This window comes from Corythoichthys intestinalis, chromosome 13, assembly GCF_030265065.1.
Source record: "Corythoichthys intestinalis isolate RoL2023-P3 chromosome 13, ASM3026506v1, whole genome shotgun sequence".
NCBI classification, from domain to species: domain Eukaryota; kingdom Metazoa; phylum Chordata; class Actinopteri; order Syngnathiformes; family Syngnathidae; genus Corythoichthys; species Corythoichthys intestinalis.
This window is the reverse complement of record NC_080407.1, coordinates 15,909,506-15,922,710: the sequence shown is the minus strand read 5'-3', so window position 1 is coordinate 15,922,710 and position 13,205 is coordinate 15,909,506. Positions and strand designations below refer to the sequence as shown.

The 13,205-nt window shown below is 40.6% G+C and overlaps 2 protein-coding genes across 6 annotated transcripts in view; one reads left to right on the top strand and one right to left on the bottom strand.

Moving 5' to 3' along the window:
- foxp2 (forkhead box P2) overlaps nt 1–13,205 on the top strand; it is a 195,189-nt gene that overhangs the window by 8,540 nt on the left and 173,444 nt on the right. For all 5 annotated transcript variants that reach the window (XM_057854886.1, XM_057854892.1, XM_057854890.1 and 2 more), the window contains exons 2-3: nt 7,166–7,229; nt 7,765–7,832. The gene's annotated coding sequence lies outside the window, so the exon portion shown is untranslated. The remainder of the gene's footprint in view (nt 1–7,165; nt 7,230–7,764; nt 7,833–13,205) is intronic.
- The window catches only part of ppp1r3aa (protein phosphatase 1, regulatory subunit 3Aa), a 41,990-nt gene that overhangs the window by 26,768 nt on the left and 2,017 nt on the right, over nt 1–13,205 (bottom strand). The gene's annotated exons all lie outside the window — the stretch shown is intronic.

The following is a 13,205-nucleotide window of genomic DNA, read 5'->3' as shown; positions in this document are numbered from 1 at the left end:
AACGTTTGGCCTCCGTTATTGCCATCAAAGGGTACATAACAAAGTATTGAGATGAACTTTTGGTATTGACCAAATACTTATTTTCCACCATGATTTGCAAATAAATTCTTTTAAATCAAACAATGTGATTTTCTGTTTTTTTTTTCCCACATTCTGTCTCTCATGGTTGAGGTTTATCCATGTTGACAATTACAGGCCTCTCTAATATTTTCAAATGGAAGAACTTGCACAATTAGTGGTTGATTAAATACTTATTTTCCCCACTGTACCATCCGCAAATCTTGTTTTACATAGCTGTCTGTAACCTTTCTGTAGCCGCAGTATTCCCATACCAACGATTTCGTTTTCTTCCATGGGGGAAAAAACTTAAGGAGTTCCACCTTCTACAGCCATTGTGTAGCACAGCTGACTCACTGACACTGAGCAACAACCGGTAGGGAGGGTTGAGCCTTGCTGGGACGTAAAAAAATAGCTAATACCCTAGGGACGGTGTGACGGGACTTTTTTGCGGCTTTGAAACCTTGACATTTTCATACCACGGTATATCTTGAAACCGGTAATCGGCACATGGCATTTCTGGACACATTATAAGTAGCGTTACTTGTATCCTTGCGCGTTTTGGCCTATTTTTAGTATCCGGTTAGCTAGTTTGTTGCTAGCATGTAGCGTGGCTTTTTGTACAATCGGTCGTCTCGCATTGTCAAGAACTCTTCACGAGTGGCGTTCTCATCTTTGCTTACGCTCGCTGAGGTGATCTCATTTGATAATCGAGGACCGCCGCTAGCCCCCCTCCCTCCAGCCTTCCCGCCATGGCTTGGTGATTTGTACTCTCCCCACCGCACAGGCATTAAAGCCCGGCCCCCACAAGCCCCCTCTGATACGGGGAGAGTTCATTAGAGATGGGCCTTTGATGGGCAGCCTTTTCATGTGACTACCGGTTCCTCAAATACCTTGATGTAGAAGCTTAAGAAGCCATTGTGCAGTAAGCCCTCCTTTTGATGCGACTTATTTAGATCTGCATACTAAATCAGGGGGGAGTAAATAACCAGCCAGCAGATGGAAGCAAGGAGATAAGGCGCCCGGCGAACAATCGCATTTGTATTTTGTTATGATGTTGACAGCAGCTAAAATTCGCTAATCTGGAGCCGCTGATCTGCATTTCAAAGAAATCTCATTTAGGAGCTGGGCGGATAAAGTTCCTCTCATTGTGTCCATTTTATTGCATTCTTTACTAATTTATCTGCCCGCAGATTTAACGCACCATCTCGGCGCTCGGCCCAAGTGGGCACGTTGCACGGAGGGTCTTAAATACTGAAAGCGGACCGCGTCTAGACTGTGAGCTGAGGGTAATTACACGTCTGACCATGAATAGAATCAGTTCCCGACTCATCTTTCCTTGAGCGGCCCTGAATTGCTCCACGAGCACTGATAAGGAGCATTTGGTCCCCGTAGAAATATCGGAGCCGACTTTCCATAATGCCCACCGATGCCCCTCCTTTTCCTCTTCCAACACCGTATTTACTTTTAAGATAAACTTATTGTGTACTGTAATCTTATTTGTTAGCATAATGTCGTCTTTCATCAACGGACCCTCCTTTTCTATGCACGGCGGAGGTATTTTTGGCCCGTTCTGAAATAGTTTATCTCCACTTCTTGTCCAAGAACTATGTAAATATCAGCCTATAGCAGTATTAGGCCTTCATGAATTTACCAATGGATTTCTTTTTTAGGTGGAGTAGCACTCTGTATTGAGTTTTTAGAACAAGCTGTATCGTAAACTGAAAGGAAATGTATGAGGAATCAATCGTCTGTCAGAGTAACGCAGTGATTTATCCGGTGTTAAGATCGTGCGCCTTGAGGCGTTGTACCTTTTAACTTAACAGAGAGTAATGCGTCTGCATGTGTGTGTCTGACTAAAAGCACACACACGCGTTCTCCTGTTTCACAGCAAAATCCAGGTGCGCTTTGTTGTTCCCCAGTTTATTGCTTTCACCTACGTGTCATACAGAATGAAAATAGTTATGCAAGACCCAATCCAGCCTGCACATGCCGGCACCCGCACTTCAGAATGCACCTTGAAAGCATTAAGAAAAGACATGTCAAATATACGCGTACTAATTAGGAATGCACAGAAATGACAACATTTTGGATCAAATGGGAGTAAAAGGGAACTACGGATAGAAAGACTTGTATTTCTTAAAAAATAGTCATCATGAGTTAGAATAATTTGATATTAAAACTAGGACTGTAACGATTATTCGATTTAATTTGATAAGAAAAAAGCTTAGAATCAAATTTTGCCGTTTCAAGTATTCGTTTAATTAGAGTGGTGTTGTAATTAGGGTTGTTCCGATCATGTTTTTTTGCTCCCGATCCGTTCCTGATCGTTTTAGTTTGAGTATCTGCCGATCCGGATATTTCCCGATCTGATTGCTTTCTTTTCCTCCCAATTCAATTCCAATCATTCCTGATAATTTTTCCCGATCATATACATTTTGGCAATGCATTAAGAAAAAAATGAATAAAACTCTATATACATTCAACATACAGTACATAAGTACTGTATTTGTTTATTATGACAATAAATCCTCAAGATGGCATTTACATTATTAACATTCTTTCTGTGAGAGGGATTCACGGATAGAAAGACTTGTGACTTTGTATATTGTGACTAAATATTGCCATCTAGTGTATTTGTTGAGCTTTCAGTAAATGATACTGAAGGCCATGCCCAATGCATGATGGGAAGTGGAATCATGACAAGTGAAACCACGACTGTGCGTAGTGCGACCAATTCATATATCTTCTCTGCGATGGAATATAATTCAAGGTGTTAAGAATAAGATCAGGTGCTACCTGGCTTCCCCACATTGCTTCCCTTGATATTTCGAATCGTAGGGAGAGGGATTGTAAGGCTTGAACCAATTAAAAAAAGGCTCCAAAGGCTGCCAAAATTCACTCTACTCATTTTACGCTGCCTTTTAGCTCTCTATATTGGCAAAACGGCGCCATTACAGATAGAGCGCGACAATGCGTGAGTGGCTGCATTAATTGCGTTAAATATTTTAACGTGACACATTTAAAAAAAAAATAATTACCACCGTTATTGGGAGAAATTTGAGAACCCTAACTTAAGCCTAAACTAAAGACTCTGGATAAGTGTAACATATTATGTCTGTAACGTTATATACAATTAGAAAACGATTTAATTATAAAATATATATATATATATATATATATATATATATATATATATATATATATATATATTTAAAAAAGGCATGGCCAATATTTTTTTGCCGATTCCGATTACTTTGAAAATGACGTGATCGACGACATCTCTAGTTGTAATGGTTTGTTTTGAAAGTGTTTACATTTTGTTTTATTAATTTAGGCAGATACACTGCCCTCTAGTGGCTACAGTGAATATGACGTAACTCATTTAACATGGCTGAATCCAGCTGCTCCCTGTTAAGACCAACATAAGGTAAGTTTTTGTTTGAGCTAATATTTTTTTCAATGCATTCAGAATTTAGTTTATTGGTATTTGAGGGAATATGTAATTGAACGATTTCTTAAGAGCATTGTAAAGCAACGTTAGTATTTTATAGCATTTAAGCTAGCAGACTTTTGCTATGCAAGTTAGCCAATTCTTTTGTTGAACTTATTTATTGTTCTGTACCATTTGAGGCTAAACTCAGGTATTTTAATTTACTCGTAGTTTAAAATGAAAGTGCAATTCTGCAATGTTTGAAAAACACTTGGGAATTTTAGTTTGTATTCGCTTTTAATACTCTTTTCAAAGTGCAATCTTTGGACTTTTGTTGTTACATCTTCTAAAATGTATTATGTAGCACATTAAATGTTCCTAATCCGATTACTCGATTATTCGAACTAACTAGTTGATGGATTAATCGACTACCAAAATAATCGATAGCTGCAGCCCTAATAAAACCCTTCTTGATGTTTTCGTTGTAATACAATTTGCGAAATTAGTTTTACTAGTAGGTCGCCATTTTTGTTGACGTCGCAGGGCGGTGACTTCACTGGGTTACTTCCAGAGTATAACTTTAGCGACATGAACATGTCATCTGTTCAACCCTTTGAATTTGAACCCAAGAGGAACACAATTGAGCATTACAGCACTGTCGATATTTCACAAAACGAGCAGCAAAAGCAAAATGAACAGGAAAGACAAGACGAAAGTAGGACAAAACCAGTGTTCTGCCAAAATGTGCTAAACCTGTGAAACGTCTACAAGAGGAAAATTTGACACCCAAAGTACCACCGTGCACTTTCAGCTTGTTTTGTTTAGATGCATACAGACAGAACCCACTAAAGATGCCTGAAGAAAATACTTAAACGTAATAACTTCAAATAAGGGTGGTTTAAATACGCTACATGACTAATGTGGTCCACAGATCAACAATCTGCTTTAAAGCTACCACAAGAAAACACAATGCTTAAAAGTATCAGAGGAAAAGACATGCAAAAAAGTATTTTGAGGCAATGAAAAGTTAATAAAAGACTCACTAAAAATACAAACAGTAAGCACTCGCTGCTTTTAACCGATGTGCATCTGTGTTGGACGTCTCGCCGGGTAGGAAGGAATTGCAGAACACCAGTAGCATTCGTCCAGTGACAGTGACAAACCGCATCATCACACCGAGCGTCCATTGCGCGCATAAAACATGGCGCCCTCCGTAAGTCAAAACATTTCTAAATATTACAGATTTTTAAATCAATGGCAATATTTTAGGTGTTTCTATGAACATATTTTAGCAAAAGAGAACAATAGTGGTATATTAAAGCCTACAAGTCTTTACGTCCGAGGTTCCCTTTAAAAATGAGGAAATTGGGGCTGAAAACAACAATTAAATCGAATTGAAGTAAACAAGACGATTTCTCCTTCTGAAAAAGTGAACATTTTTGGGAAACTAGAAACTGCAATTTCAAGAAAAATTATGATGGGCTTTAATGTGGTAGATAAAGATCTATAAGGTCACTTCCTGTTGATTTGGGACATTTTGGGGACATGTCCTGTTGCATAGGCTTACTTGGGCGTCAGTTGAATATCAATAGGCTGTTATGGTGAGTTTTTGGTCAAAAATCACAACCATACGGGTTATTCTGTCGTTGAAAATGAATGGGAAACTTGGACGTACATGGCCGTCGATGGCATGGACGTGCATGGCTGTTAATGACATCGACTTACTTGGGCACCAGTTGAATGTCAATGGACTGTCATGGTGAAAAAATTACATGTTTTCCTGCTATTTAAAATGAATGGGAAATTTGGACGTACATGGCTGTCAATGGCGTCCCATTAGAAATGGATGGGACAGTTTTTGGCCAATTTGGGGGGAACTGTACGTTTTTGGTAATTTCTGTAGAAAACTTTTATGCCCTTTACCGTCCTGGAATTTTTTAAAGTGTAAATTATGCCATTTGGTCAAAAATTCTCAGACGAGATACATTTATTATTATTATTTATTTATTATTTTTTTTCAAAAACCCACATTGACGGGCAAACAGAAAATCTTTGAGGGTCATTTGAAAAATTCCCTGCGTCACGCGAAAATTACGGTCATTTTGATATCCGAACTTTGCTGGTCGGTCAAATGGTTTGGGCTGTGCGGCGCGCCGAAGGAACGCCATTCAAAAAAAAAAGGAATTTTACGATCTGGGCCTTTGCTTTGCAAAGCCCCATCTAACAAAAAGAGTTACACTGCTGGCCAAAAGTATTGGCATCCCTGCAATTCTTTCAGATAATGCTCAATTTCTCCCAGAAAATGATTACAATTACAAATGCTTTGGTAGTAATATCTTCATTTATTGTGCTTGCTATGAAAAAACACTAAAGAGAATGGGGGAAACAACTTAAATCATTATCATTTTACACAAAACTCTGAAAAATGGGCCAGACAAAAGAATTGACACCCTTTGAAGAATCATGTGATGCTTCTCTAATTTTATTACTAACAGCACCTGTAACTTACCTGTGGGAATAACTAAATCACCTTTATGGCCATTTAAAATGGATTCAAGTTGACTCAACGATGCCCTGTGTCCTTGTGTGTACCACATTGAGCATGGAGAAAAGACCACAGAACTCTCTGAGGACTTGAGAAGCAAAATTGTGAGGAAGCATGGGCAATCTCAAGGCTACAAGTCCATCTCCAAAGACCTGAATGTTCCTGTGTATACCGAGCACAGTGTCATCAATAAGTGTAAAGCCCACGGCACTGAGGCTAACCTCACTAGATATGGACGGAACAGAAAAATTGACAAGAGCTTTCAACGAAAGATTGTGTGGACGGTGTATAAAGAACCTCAACTTTCATCCAAACAAGTTCAAGCTGTCCTGCAGTCCGAGGGTACAACAGTGTCAACCCGTACTATCCGTCGGTGTCTGAATGAAAAGGGACTCTGTAGGAAGACCCCACTTCTGACCCAGAGACATACAAAAGCCAGGCTGGAGTTTGCCAAAACTTACCTGAGAAAGCCAAAAACGTTTTGGAAGAATGTTCTGTGGTCAGATGAGACAAAAGTAGAGCTTTATGGGAAAAGAGATAGTTTACAGGGGGAAAAAAACAAGGCCTTCAAAGAAAAGAACACGGTCCCCACAGTCAAACATGGCAGAGGTCCCCTGATGTTTTGGGGTTGCTTTGCTACATCTGGCACTGGACTGCTTGACCGTGCGCATGGCATTATAAGGTCTGTAGACTACCAACAAATTTTGCAGCATAATGTAGGGCCCAGTGTGAGAAAGCTCTCCCTCAGAGGTCGTGGGTCTTCCAGCAGGACAATGACCCAAAACATACTTCAAAAAGTACTAGAAAATGGTGAAAATACTGGCCAGCAATGAGTCCAGACCTGAATCCCATGAAACACCTGTGGAGAGATCTGTTAATGGCAGTTTGGAGAAGGCACCCTTCAAATCTCAGAGACCTGGAGCAGTTAGCCAAAGAAGAATGATCTAAAATTTCAGCAGAGCATTGTAAGAAACTCATTGACGGATACCGGAAGCGGTTGTTCGCAGTTATTTCGTCCAAAGGTTGTGCTACCAAGTATTAGGCTGACGGATCGCGTCGTGCATCTCTATTCCATGTAGAGCGGTTGCATCAGGACAACTCCAATACTAATGATCCACTTCATGTTACAGATTGCTGCCACTGTGGGACGTCCTCCACCCTTCTGACGGTCAACACGACTTCTATCCCTTAAGCGTAAGTATCATTTGATGTCTATTAGTGTTCAAATTAACGTAAAACTTTCTCATCCAGGGTTTTCTGTCTACTCTGATGCAGTTCTATAAGCCCTGTAGAGTGATTGTAGTGGCTAGTTGAGGTCAAGAGGAGCCTATTATTACCCTCGCTGAAATGTAACAAATCTTGTCCACCTTGATAGAATTGCCCCTCCAGTTGTGCCTGTTTCACACCCCAAGGCTTTTCAATCTACTCCTGCTCAGAAGTTATGATACGCGGACAAATGTGAGCACGCTTTGGTGTCTTTTTATTTATTTTGTTGACGTCTGGATTGAGATTTGTAGCGGAACAGGGTTTTACGATCTTTAAGTGATATTAGAGTTAAATCAGAAGGCTGACGCAAGGGACAAAGGTGGAAGGCCTTAGTCGTGAGTTGGGAAAACTCGGGAAATGACACCTATAGATAGCAGTGTCGCTTTGAAGCTAGCGTGCAAGAGATTATTCTTGTTCGATGCACTGCGTTTTTGCGTTTAATCCAAACGTCTTGTGTTTTTAGGTTGAACGATGTCTACTGTGCGTCTGTAGAAGCAACCTGAGAAGACGTATGCTTTAAAGACCAAAGTGGTAAGTGAAAGACTTTGCATGCCAAGGTGTGTTGTGTATTATCGTGTCCAATTTAATGAGGTTTAGATTTAGGTAACATCTCATATCAGTGCTTTTGACGTTGCTCCTGCCAGGTTCACTTTCCTCGTCAGTGGTATCTTTTTGCTTTAAACAGATTTGAAAACCAGTTCTTAATTTGTCAAGTCCTCAGTTAAATCTTCAAAGATGAACTCTTACTTTTTTTGGCCAGCAGATACACACCGACTGGCCTGAAAACTCCTTTTAATCATTGCAAAAAAAAAAAAAAAATTTCCAATTGCTGTACTTAGAGCGATATAGCAAAATCTCCAGCAATTAAGTATATCTCGGCTGCTTTAAAGTAACCGAAGTTCAGACCGAGAAGCCCTCCGCTCACATTTCCAGTCCAAAATTGATTTCTTGTCATAGATCAGAGAGCTCTTGTCATTTCATTTCCAATCCTCAAACGGTTTCTCTCAGCCCGCTAAGTGTCGGCCCTCTCAGTGGGCGAACCACCGCGGATCTTTACACCGGCCACTCATACCCGTCGAGGAGGTAGAGGGAGAAATCAAAAGGACTCCGATGATTCCCCATTGGCAGTCTCTATTGTCTAGCTGATTTGGGATTGGTGCAGGAGGTGAAACTTGAAGGGTAACGTGTGGGGGAGGATGGAGATCAGGCTAAGCAACCTCCCTTTTTTATCTTTATCCACCATTAACCCCAGTGCCCCCAGTGTGTGGCTCAGATCAGGACCACTGGTCACCCCCTATTCACTGCCACATGGAATATTTTAAAGTTAAGCTCCCTCGCTTAACAAAAAAGTCTTACTCATCAAAGGTTTGCTCAGTCCCAAGGATCTCCTGCCTCTTCTCTACGGTCTGCTGTTTTGTCTTCACACTTTTCGAAGTCAACTTTTGGAAGTTCCAAAACTTATCATGTGGGGTTGTTACACTAGAAGTCCCGGGTTTTATTTTGGCTATAAAGAAATACCAGAAAGGCGTCAAATGAGCCGAATTCCAAACTGACTACTGGGCTTTGTCAAACAATAGACCCATCAAACAAGCAATCGAGCAGGCCACCCCCCTGCACACTCCTGTGGAGTCGCTGCCTAGGTGTGAACGGGGAGTTTCACTCTGGATAACTGCAATTAGCATCTTGAATATAATACCCCTTTCCCACTGGCCAAAAAAACCATGTCAGCCCACTAACAATCGGCTTTTGGTGGCATTTGGTGGCAGTGGGAAAGGTGCAGTGACCCGCCTCGACCCATGTCAATGAACCCGCCATGCGACTCGCGTTAAAATCACCTCGGCTCTGATCGTCATCCAGTGTGAAAGCAAAACCCCGGGTCAACAGTCAACACCCTAATCTACGTGGTGACGTAGGCTCTTACGTGATGCGTCATAACAATTTCGACCATTTTGAGGGCAGTAAAAAGCATGAAAACAGAGAACACAAACGGAAAAGAGGCTTCCATGTTGCTCTGCATTGTTTACTTCCTTGAACTGAATGAATTCGATCGCACTTGTGTCGACGCGCATCTTAGCGTGGTGACGTCTCGAAACCTTACGCACGGCTGAGGAGGGGTGGGGGGTTAGACGGGTGAAAAAAAAAAAAAAAAAGACACGGCTTTTTTGTCAATGGGAAAGGTGCCAATTGCCAATGGGTTGCCTCGGCTTGGAAAAAACGCGCGTTTACCCAATAGTTTCAGTGGGCATAACAGAGACGTATGGACTTCTTGGTAGTTCTTGCAAAGGAATTGGCTCACTTTCATATGGGCGCAAAGAAGGCACAGAAGGCGCCCTTGTACTGTAGGCAAACTGCAGCTTTTGGCATATGTAAAAAGGTTGTCCGCCCGGTTGCCTGCCTGAGCGGTCCACTGTCCAACAAAGCCAAGGTAACCCTCCCCTACAAACATTCAAGATGCTAACTGGAGCAATCCAACCCTGTGGTTTTGCGAGTGTGAATGGGAATGACTAATGAGGACCATAGTGCTCACAAATGATATGCTAATTAGGATCAGATGATCCTTCTCTGGTTACAAAAGTGATTTGTATCAACTGATCCACCCTTGGTCGTTCTAGTGTTAATGAGGTTTTTGGATCAGATAGCTGAGGTTGGGCATCATTTGAATTTGAACGGTTCCGATTCTGATTCCACATTTCGATTCCGGTTCCAAACTATTCTCGATTCAGATACTTTTAATAGGCAGGGTAAAAAAAATGCATAGTTTATATTAATTTCTTAACTTCTCAATTTTTTTTTTAATTATATGAACTTTCAATTAACTTTGCTATGAATCACAGGGATATTTTTAACTTGGATATAAAAATCAGTGTTTGAACTTGAATATCATGTTGTGTATGAAGTTTCTTTCCATAGGAGTGCACTTTCACAAAAATGTATATTTTTCAAAAGCTCACAGAGAAAATATTTACACATTCTTTTGCCTATAGTTTTAGAGTATCTTATGGTGCAGTTATTTATTGTATTGCGTTGTTTGTTTTAGGTGATATTTCAACAAGTTAGTTCTCGAAGATATCAGGCGGGGAGTGTTTGGTCCCTTGATCTTAAGTTGACTGCTTTTTAAGTTTGATTTCTTTCTACATTGATATATTGTTTATACCTCCACAAGATCTCAGCATTGTATGTCTGGACTATACCGTTTTTCTTTGGTTTTTGTATGTGCGCTTGGCTTTCCCTAGTGGAACTTATTACTCAAACGGGGATCTAAGTACAAAAAAAGAACAATTGGCTAACTTAAATAGCAAAAGTCCGCTAGCTTAAATGCTATGAAATGTGAAAGCTCAAACAAAAGCTTAGCTTATGTTGGTCTTAACAGGGAGCAGCTGGATTCAGCCATGTGAAATGAGTTCTGCCATATTCACTGTCACCACTAGAGGGCAGTGCATCCACCCAAATCAATAAAACTAAATGCAAACACTTTCAAAACAAACCATTGCAACACCACTTTAATTAAGCAGCAAATTTTAATTCAAATCTTTTTCTAATCGAATTTCTCGAGTTAATCGATTAATCGTTGCAGCGCAAAAGCAAAGCAACGCGTTTTCGTGCTAAGCTAAATTAGCCCCTTGTTCGGCAGCTATTTTTTCCAGTCGGCGGTCAGGGCATCGAAACTTGGAATCGAAATAAAACAATTTGAAACGATTCCAGGAAAACTCAAGTGTTAGTCCCGGGTCCCATTGAAGCTCGATGCCCAACCCTACTGATTGCACGAGCAAGAGTTGGTGGAACGATGACGTCCTGTCCCAGACAGATCTCAAGATTGAAGGATGTCCTGTTTCAAAATGGGAGAAATTATTTTCTTAGAGGAAATACCATATATTGCGGTATATAAGTCGCACCTGAGTACCAGGATCATATGTAAGCAATCAGAGTATTAGGAATTGATTGCCGATTTCCTACTCGTCCACATGAACCTCTGTTATTTTTCACTTGTCTATAGAGTTTATTTCTGCGCAGTATTTATCTTTTTATAGCTCTGACGCAAGTACGTTGCATGGAGAGCACCCGTCCGATAATTTCTTCAAATGAACGCAGGGGCTCATCTTTCCCATGTTATTCTTTCCACACAACTTAATTGGAGAAATTTTGGGGCGCGAAAGCCGGCTTTCGGAGCCCGAGATTATTGTGAAACTCAACCCGAGACAGGCATGACATCAGAGTTGCCTGACATTGGTTTGAACCCGCCATTTCAGGTGGGAAGAATTACGAGTGGCTTCACTCGCCCGCCGATCGTGTCCAATGAATCGGTCGCACACAGTCGCACATTCTTCTCCCAAGGTCTAAATGCTGATTGTCCTGACAGATTGAACTGCTGTGTTATCACCAAACTGTCACGCCACCTCATTTTTCAGCCTGCACGCACACTTTATGTAAGCCCTTCACAGTCCAGTGTTCCACCGGGACGTCAGCGTGACCTTAACTTAAACGCGTACTATTTTTACCTGATGATGACTCGGAGTTAGTTCAGATTCTATGTTACGGTATCTGAAGAAATTTGCTTGTGAGGCACGGTTTTCATTCCTTGATTCAGGGTAAGTACATTAAACTGAATTGTACGCTTTAACAAACTGTTTACCGTCATCTAAAGAACAAATTGCGGTTAAAAGTGCTACATTTTAACGCTAAAGCGCGCTTCAGGATTTGAATATACAGTGTTACTGTGGCAGTTCAGCGTGCTTACTACCGAGCGAACAGTCTATCAGTGTTGTTTATGGCAGCCCTTTTAATTTTCCTCTTAATCTTACTCTTGAACGATAATACTTATTAATCTTAGTTATATTTTAGTCATCTCAAACTATGTTTCCAACTATTTAGAATTAACATTGGCAGACAAACACATATTTTGCATCTACAGGGACAACACCAATTTGGTGATAACACACACTCAGCAGGAAAAAAGTCCATAACCATATTTTTCGGACTATAAGTTGCACCTGAGTATAAGTCGCACCAGCCATAAAATGCCAAACGAAGAGGAGAAAAAACATATAAGTCGCATTTTTGCGGGGAAATTTACTTGATAAAATACAACACATAGAACAGATATGTCATCGTGAAAGGCAATTTTAAATAAAAATACAATCGAATACAACAGGCTGAATAAGTGTACAGTATGATAATGTTGCATGATGCACGGACAACGAAATGCGAACATGGCTGGTATGTTAACGTAACATAGCTACGAAGAGTTATTCAGATTACTATAGCATAAAGAACATGCTAACAAGTTTACCAAAGCATCATTGTCACTCCAAAACACCAAAATAACTTGTGAAATTATATAATAATGTGTTAATAATTTCACACATAAGTCGCTCCTGAGTGTAAGTCGCACCCCCAGCCAAGCTATGACAAAAACTGCGACTTATAGTCCGAAAGATACGGTACATTCATTAACTATACCCACTTGGACACCACAAACTGTACGTAAAAAAAAAAAGTTGTTTAAGAGTTTAAGAGGACACTCGTCATTAGCGTTAGCCTAATGCTAACACTACGAGTTACATTTAGTATGTGTTAATCACTCAGCACAGACCTTTTAAAGGCTTAAGCAACATTGGATATACTCTCTGACCAAGATAAAAAAAACAAATCTTACCGTGTGTGCATGTGTGCAAGCCTGGAGACTGGAGAGGACACACTGGTGAGTCGGGGCGGGGGGCCGCAGCACGTCATATAAGTGAGACAACCAAACAATGCTACGATGCAGGCTAACTACACATAAAATGTCACACATTGTGAACATGCGACGGAAATTATTGCGCATTTTCGTCTCGTCAGACGAAAACTGGTATTTGTCTGGTTATGTTTCCGTCTCCCAAAACACATTTTGAGCTGGTTGTCGTCATG